At 34.8% G+C, this 8,557-nt stretch overlaps 1 long non-coding RNA gene across 1 annotated transcript; it reads left to right on the top strand.

Moving 5' to 3' along the window:
• Positions 1–247: 247 nt before the first annotated feature.
• LOC134201049 (uncharacterized) lies at positions 248–1,760 on the top strand. Its single transcript, XR_009976200.1, has 2 exons — positions 248–400; positions 1,432–1,760. It is a non-coding gene; the product is annotated as an uncharacterized LOC134201049 (long non-coding RNA).
• Positions 1,761–8,557: the final 6,797 nt, after the last annotated feature.

The following is an 8,557-nucleotide window of genomic DNA, read 5'->3' as shown; positions in this document are numbered from 1 at the left end:
TGATAGTTTGTCTCGTGAGGGGCAAAATGTGAAAATAAAAGGAGAATAATGTTTTAATTTTATATAAAAAATATATAAATTTCCCACTAGGCTCATAAAAGAAGCTGATTTGCAGGGTTGTCACTTTATTTTAAAAAAAACCTGTTGAAATTGTGATGCGAAAATCAATATATGCGACTTTTTTTGAATTATAGATAGGAAAATTATCGATCAGAGAAATATGAAGAATCATTGAGAAATATTATTTGAAATACCAAGCCTAAAACATGTGAAGGTTGGTAAAGCTGAAGAAACGTTTATTAGGCATTGATTTTGTAAATATTGTTATACTCTTCAAAAAACATAAAAGAAATTTAATATGATTTTATATCTGATGGTGACATATGAATAACTTGTACGGGTGAGTACCACCTTCCTACCTATTTCTTCAGGAAACCAGTCATGCGTTGCGTTTTGAAGATTGCGACAGTTTCTAGAAAAATTAAGACGTCAACCCCAATTTTTGCGGTGGTGGCGTTTATGTTCCGTTGTCTACGGTCTATATATAGCCACTATTGGCTATCAGTTGGCCATCTTGTGTTTATTGATTTAATAATTAGACAAGCCATAAGGCTCACGTACTTATGAGTAATGACCGATGTGCATGAATTTCAGCAAAAAAGGAAACAATTGAGCCGCCTAAATCTCTTTTCAAGCTTGATTTGAAGAAAGTTATATCCTAGCGATCAGAAAACACCGTGCGGGGAGGGTCTACAGCCGAAATTTACAAGACCAAAAATATGTGAACTTATGACCGTCGAGATTGATAAACGATTTTTTTTATTGCTTAGCTGGATGGACGAGTTCACAGCTCACCTGGTGTTAAGTGGTTACTGGAGCCCATAGATATCTACAACGTAAGTGCGCCACCCACCATGAGACAAAGTTCTAAGGTCTCAGTATAGTTACAACGGCTGCCCCGCCCTTCAAACCGAAACGCATTACTGCTTCACGGCAGAAATAATAATAATAACTAAGTTATATTTCACTGATTTTCCCAAAACAGACGTTCGAAGAATATGAAATTAAATGTTTTAAACTCAAACCCGATATTCAAGACAAAATCAGATTATCTATTGAGCTATAAATAGCTGAAGGTTTCTGTTTATATTAAAATGAAACATTTTAATACCCGGCTCTTTTGATTAATGAAAGTTTTTTTTTGTTATTTTTTTATTATTATATTATTATTTATATATTAAAGCGAATTTTTTTTTTCAATTACCGTCTCAAAAATCCTTGGTAAAAATCATGGAGCCCAACCGCTTCAAGATCGTTCTAAGCCAAAATCGTAAACTATTTTCACCTTTTCATTTATTACCAAAACTTAATAGTTAATTTAATAGCATTTCGGCTTTATATAATCGTTTAAATGGATTTGGAAATTTCCAGAACACAAATCGTTTACATACATCCCTGCAAAGCGAATGATCAACAATTCTTCAAAAAAGAAGAAATTACATTTTCTTACCTACACCGGTTTAGTTTAGAAATCCAATAACACTCCGCATATGGCCCTGCGGTTCCCATTTTCTGTATGCCATATTTATCATTCCGCGTTTAGCGCACGTTTTTGGGATCCCCCGTGAAGATTGCGAAAATGCACCAATTTCCATACCTTAAATCAAGCTCTGTGAAATATATGTTTATATTAATGTATTCACAGAGCAATTTCTTTAGATGTCTCAAAAATGTTATGCGAATAAATTTATATTTTTATATATTCTGTTGTTTGTATTGTCCTTTTTTAGACTAACTTAAAAAGAGGAGCATTCGTTAGATATTAAGAATAATTATTGGCTCCTAACAAAATACGCTCTAGTAACAAACACGACTGATAAATAAACAATTTATATCTTTATTTCATTCAATATGTCTATGAAATAGCCTGCAATGAATTGGTCTCTTACTTTGAGGGTTGATTTGGATAAAAGAAGCTGTTTCGAAGTTAACGAAGAATTAAATGGGAGTAAATTTTTTTCATTATTGTATACAAAATTTATGAATTTATTTGGGTAATTATTGCGCTTGAACTTTTCTTCAATTCACATCGTCTGATTATCTGCTAATGTTGTCCAATAAAAAATGTGTGCGTGTACTAGTGTACACACGTAAGAAGTGAAACATTAATGCTATCCCTACTCCGTTGGAGAAAGTGAAAGTACTCTTCGTCTGAACCAACCGTGGTAGGGGCAAGAAAAAGATGGCGCGTAACGGAAAAATGTGACGCGTAACCGAAAAATGTGACGGTAAATTTTTTTCCAACGCCGATAAGGAAGTTTCACTTCAAAAATTTGTGAATAGCAGGTATGCGTTCTCTCATGGGCAATAATAATTATATTGGAAAAAAAAAGTATAACGATTTGTTGTCATCTTTAACAATTCTGTATCCCTTTTGAATTTTTCCAATGAGCTCCCGGATATATTTTTTTACTTACAACAAAGCGATTATTTCGTCAGATTTAAAAGGTGAGCAAAAATTACTGTCAGGTTTTGCAGTCATGCAAGAACGATCTAAGCTTTTAACGTCAGATGGATCGTGTGTTCACTTAAATTTAAAGACAATAAAAACCGCGTTCACAGGTGCTAGGCGACAACCCGTTATCATGAAGATAAATAGTGGCCATCAGTAGAGAAACATCGGAAAAGTTTTTATTTATCAATTGACAAATAAATGCTGGTGATGATTAGGGTACTTAATATGATAATTTCATGACGTTTCCCGAGGTAAGATTTAATTTATAACGTAAACGAAGACTATAAATACGGCTTCGAAGATCTAAAGTCGTGTGATAAAACATCAGAGCTATGCTGATAGTTAAAATTAAATTCTTGCTTCAGTTATTCTAAAGCCGATTTAAGTTCAACCCATTTTACCCTCAAAGAACCCTCAAACTATTGTCTTTAGAAAACGTCAGCACATACGCTAGAGATGGCACAGTAATTATTCTTTATTATATCGGTGGTGTTATTTAAATATATATTTTCATACTGATCAGCCAATATCCTCGAGGACTATTCTAGCTTCGCCCTGACTAGGGAGTTCAGCCTGAAATAATTTGCTAACATCTGTCTTAGTAAGAGTAGTGCTTCGCTAAATCCACTACCTCATCGGAATCTCAACCTACTGGGAAGATCCAGCGCGAAACTCGGTATTTGCAAAGAAAATTAAGGATAAGGAAATACAGGTTATTTTATTTATCTATATACTAATATATAAGTCTATAGTGTTGTTTACGGATGTACGCTATGTCTATGGGTTAAGTGGCTTAAGAGAACGGTGATGGTGCTTGGAATGCCTAATACTACCGAGAGTAGATTGAGAGGATTGCAAAGGAGTTATCTAAGGTAACGCTTGTATAGTTGATCTATCTTGTATCTTGCGGCGGCTACTATAAGATAACCGTGCCGAGCTGCTTCATCATAGAAATTCTTTGAATAAACACGTAATTACTAATCGGCGTGTGTGTTCAAGGATTCGGCGAATATTGTTGGAGAGGCTAGCGAAATATTAATTAATTTATTTTTATATTTTATTTTTGTTTTTTCAATGGTGATGCGTAAAAATATAAATAGTCCAGTTTATTTATATATTTAAACTATCGATACTATCGACAACTTCATATCATTCCATCACTTCGAAGTGTGGTGGCCCAATAAGGGTCCGAAGTGTTTGCACTGCCATGGGTTTTGTGGCTCCATTGAACTTGGGGATTCTGTTTGTCTTGAATCGTAGAGGGCTCTCAACTATTTGGCAAACAGATTATACAGTGACTTTCGCTCACTTAGATCGTGTTTAAGGGTTCGCCTATGAATTTAAATTTTCGATTACGTCGGTGTAATGATCATTAATATTGTTTCATTTGTATAAAGATATACTTTGATTGTAAATGTATTGAATTTGAGACATGTTATCGAATTGAATGAAATGATATGGCGTTGCTTCTAATAATTTATACTCAATAAAAAGCGCGATGTGACAACACAGAGTATCTTATTAACTGCTTTGAGGTAGTACTAAGCAACTGACACTTAGAATTTTGAACTCGTCGTGGCCTAAAGGGTAAGACGTCCGGTGCATTCGTGTTGAGCGATGCACCGATGTTCGAATCCCAGGCGAGTACCAATTTTTCTAATGCAATACGTACTCAACAAATGTTCACGATTGACTTCCACGGTGAAGGAATAACATCGTGTAACAAAAATCAAACCCGCAAAATTATAATTTGCGTAATCACTGGTGTTAGGACCTCTTGTGAGTCCGCGCGGGTAGGTACCACCAACCTGCCTATTTCTGCCGCGAAGCAGTAATGAAGGGTTTGAAGGGTGGGGCAGCCGTTGTAACTATACTTGAGACCTTAGAACTTATATCTCAAAGTGGGTGGCACGTTTACGTCGTAGATGTCTATGGGTTCCAGGAACCACTTAACACCAAGTGGGCTGTGAGCTCGTCCAACCACCTTAGCAATAAAAAAAAAATATATAGCCGTTTTTACGTTAAATTTAGACCTTGGTATTGACTTGTGAATTTATCGCTGCAGTTATCATTTAAAATTGGATGGATCATGAGCTCATCTGCCCATATTAAGTAACAAAAAGGCAAACAATGATATAAAGTTTGAAAATACGTAGAATGTTTAAAATTAGTCTGAGTATTAAATAAATAAATTATTATATAGGTAAGTATAAGTAGGAAGTAAATATTTACGATAAAAATTTATAAAACAAATAAAAGGAGTTAATTAATATATTTTGGTAATTTATTAAGTCGGGATGAGACAACAAAAGCTTAGGTCCTTTTGTCGCACAAGAGGGAAACCGGAAAACAATTAATGAATCGCACAATACGTTACTATACTTTCTATTGTTATTATCCACTCCATAACTGGATTATTCAAACAACTGACAACAAAAAAATGTTATGTCCAAGCTGAGCGGTAATTTAAGTAGAGTTCTTTATTCCCTTATGCAGCAGACGAGGGTGATAGTCTGATGATAGTCACAGTCAGTAACGGCAATAGCCATGTCACCGCCTAGAGCTGAAGATTCTTTTCATATCTCGTTTAAAGACAGAGATTACGATGATATCATTTAAGGCTTTGTGGCTTTAATACCATACCATTCTCTACTCCCTTCTACCTATAGTAAAACCTTTCCTCCCATTTTAGCACACACGGAGCAAGCTTTTACTTAAAATAGCTAGATGATTTTTTTATGCAACACGCGACGATTTGCCGCTTCCACAAAATTTGAGTAAAGCGATTGACTCGTTGATTGATAGAAATTGAAAAAGCTGTTTGGATAAATGATTGATCTTCGAGCCACCGGAGTGTATCGTAACAAATTAGGAAAAGATTTATTATCGTAATATATTATTTAGGAGCCAACAAGTCAATTTGTATAAAATATTGGCATAAACTTTAAGTCTTACATTTAAAGACTACTCTATTTGTTGTTACCAATGTCAACATTATTTGTTTTATTGACTTATTTTAACAATCCTCGAAAGAGCGGCAACTGAAATACATTATATATCACGACTGAATAACACAACTAATTTTGATAAAAGTAATCCAACTCAACTTCATTAATATTTAAGCATTTGGACTTTGATTGAAAAGATTTTCGCGGGGTTTGATTAAAACTAATGTTACTACGATTTTACTTACCCTTATTAATATTATCCTAAATACGTATGAAAACTAAGACATTTTGGACTTTTTTATTTCATTAGTTGAACGATCTTGCGGTCGACATGGTGTTTTGTCGCCTCACACCCTCCTCACAGACATCATGACGTGGATTCCACTACTAGTTACGGTCGACACGCAGATTTGGTTTGAAAACAGCTCTCATATGCTTTAAGCAAATGAACACATATGATCACAAAACACATGACTCCTTCACAGTAGTATAGGCCAGGGTGATGGCACTAACCAATGGGGGTTAAAAGTTTGACAAAGCGCTTGCAATGGCTAAATTTACGAATTTTATTGGTTTTATTTTTGTTGCATTTTATAATACCTTGACTGTGGAAGTTACTCGTGGTGATTACGAATTTGCTACGCACCAACAGCACCGACCTAAGCACCAACAGTCGCATCTCTCAGGACATGGAAATCGTGCTTCTATTCTATTTACCACAAAAACGTAACTAACAAAACCTCATTCTTTCGCGAGCACGATAGCTGTGCGTTATTCTGAAAATACATGTATCTCTTAATTGTGTCACCTCCAAACCATATTTGTCAAGTGCTAGCACATTTAAAGTCGTCGTGGCCCAAAGAATAGGACGTCCGGTGCATTCGTATCTAGCGATGCAACGGTGGTCGAATCCCGCAGGCTGGTACCAATTTTTCTAATGAAATACGTACTTAACAAATACTCGCGATTGACTTTCACGGTGAAGGAATAACATCGCATAATAAAAATCAAACCCGCAAAATTATAATTTTCGTAATTACTGGTGGTAGGACCTCTTGTAAGTCCGCGCGGGTAGGTACCACCACCCTGCCTATTTCTGCCGTGAAGCAGTAATGCGTTTCGGTTTGAATGTTGGGTAGCCGTTGTAACTATACTGAGACCTTAGAACTCATATCTCAAGGTGGGTGGAGCATTTACATTGTAGATGTTTATGGGCTTCAGTAACCCCTTAACACCAGGTGCGCTGTGAGCTCGTCCACCCATACAAGCAATAAAAAAAATAGCTCGCAATGCGGTCATAGTAATAGAATAATGGAATAAGCTAATATTAAAAAAATATGGCAATTTTTACTAGATCATTTCGTCAGTAAAGTCATTCCTATTATGTCACTGACTGACAATTAGGGAAAAATTAAAGTCTCACATTCACTAAAATTACTTTCTCGTTCAATAAGATTTCTATTTACTGCGGGATATTGGCTCTGTCTCTTCTGTGTGATTCTATATAAATTCTCGCTTCATTTGGCTAATAAAACATTTTTCGAAGAATTCACTTTTTAGATTGAAAACGCTGCTCTTGAAAATCATTATGTACAATATTGGAAAAAGTTGTAAAACGAAGACGAAATGAATAAAGGATCAGTACTATCAGTATTTTTTTTAAATCTACACAATATTAATCTAAATTGAAATTTTCCTTATAAAAGCACTCCGGTTACAACGAAAAATAAACCTAACAGCGCAATAATCCTGGACTCCCAATAACAACAGCCACACACGATCCGAAAGCTTAACGAACTGAACTTTAATACATTTATTTTATTTATTTCGTTTAGTAAGCGCAGCATGAGAAAAGTTTATTTAATTATCTGATCACTCTCTAGACAAATTTATTGTTTAGCACGATAAAAGAATAATGATGAATTTATGTTAATTACAAACTCTGGTACGTGTATTTTGTTTTTTCATCAAATAAATTGAGTTGGATAAATAAATGTTCTTTTTTTTGGTAAATATAGTTCCAGAATACGGCCCAGGTCGTGGTGGTTAGAGGTCACTGTCGCCGGACATCAGCAGCAGTTTGATTGGAACAGGAAAGCTGCTTCCTATCGCTGACGATTCTTTAAGACTTTTCTTCAGAATAATGGTCATGGTCCTCCAGAAATATGGAGAGGAATGCACTTCAGAACCGGACTACTAGAAACTGTCAAAGAGGCAATCATTCATTAGTTGATCTATCAAGTTCTGCGTTATGTTATATTGTATTCGAAATATTATATGACCTCTAACCTCGTGGGTCGAACATTATTTTCTAAATTATTTTTCTATTTTTTTTAATTTTCTGTCTATTAAGGAAGAGCTAGGGAAACGCATATTCAGAATTGCTTAGGACCGTCGTTAAAGATTTAAACTACAAGCCTATTTTGTTCTGCCTTTTACTTCTTACAAATAGACACAGTATAAAACATTTATAAATGGAATACTCTTACGCAACTAAATAAAACAAAAATATAAAATTTTAACAACAAATAGAAATTAGACCTGTCAAATAAAATGAGAATACCATAGATATAGTCGATGACAATGAATATGAAGCCTCCGGGCCACCAGTAATAATTCAATCATAAAAAAAAATTAATATGAATTGTTAAGGATAATTAAAAAACTACTGGTAATATTTTAGTAAAATTTGAATGATGACATGACAAGCACGAGTTTTCAAATAAAAAAAACTAAAATCCGTTCACTTAAAAAAAAACACACACACACATAAAAAATACAGTCCTCAAATTTAGTTTCAAATCTGCTAATAAACTAGCCAAACTTTAAATTTAATAACTTCAAATGGCTCGATGCTTAAGTCGTTCAGTTCTAATTTTAAGTTAATAAATTTTAACGCATTCCTTTATAATTTATAATTTACGACATAGGTAGCTCTCGATTCTTTCTTTCCGTGTGTTAAGGAAGCAAGTTTTGCTCCATAAGCGCAATGTCACCGTGATTTTCTCCAAATCTGACGGTAGGATCGGCTGACGTAGCCCCGCGTAATCTCCACTAATGCCCTTAGCGTGGCACCTAGAGTACGTTCTCCTGC

This window comes from Bombyx mori, chromosome 23, assembly GCF_030269925.1.
Source record: "Bombyx mori chromosome 23, ASM3026992v2".
Classification (NCBI taxonomy): domain Eukaryota; kingdom Metazoa; phylum Arthropoda; class Insecta; order Lepidoptera; family Bombycidae; genus Bombyx; species Bombyx mori.
This window is presented reverse-complemented; position numbering and strand designations above follow the sequence as displayed.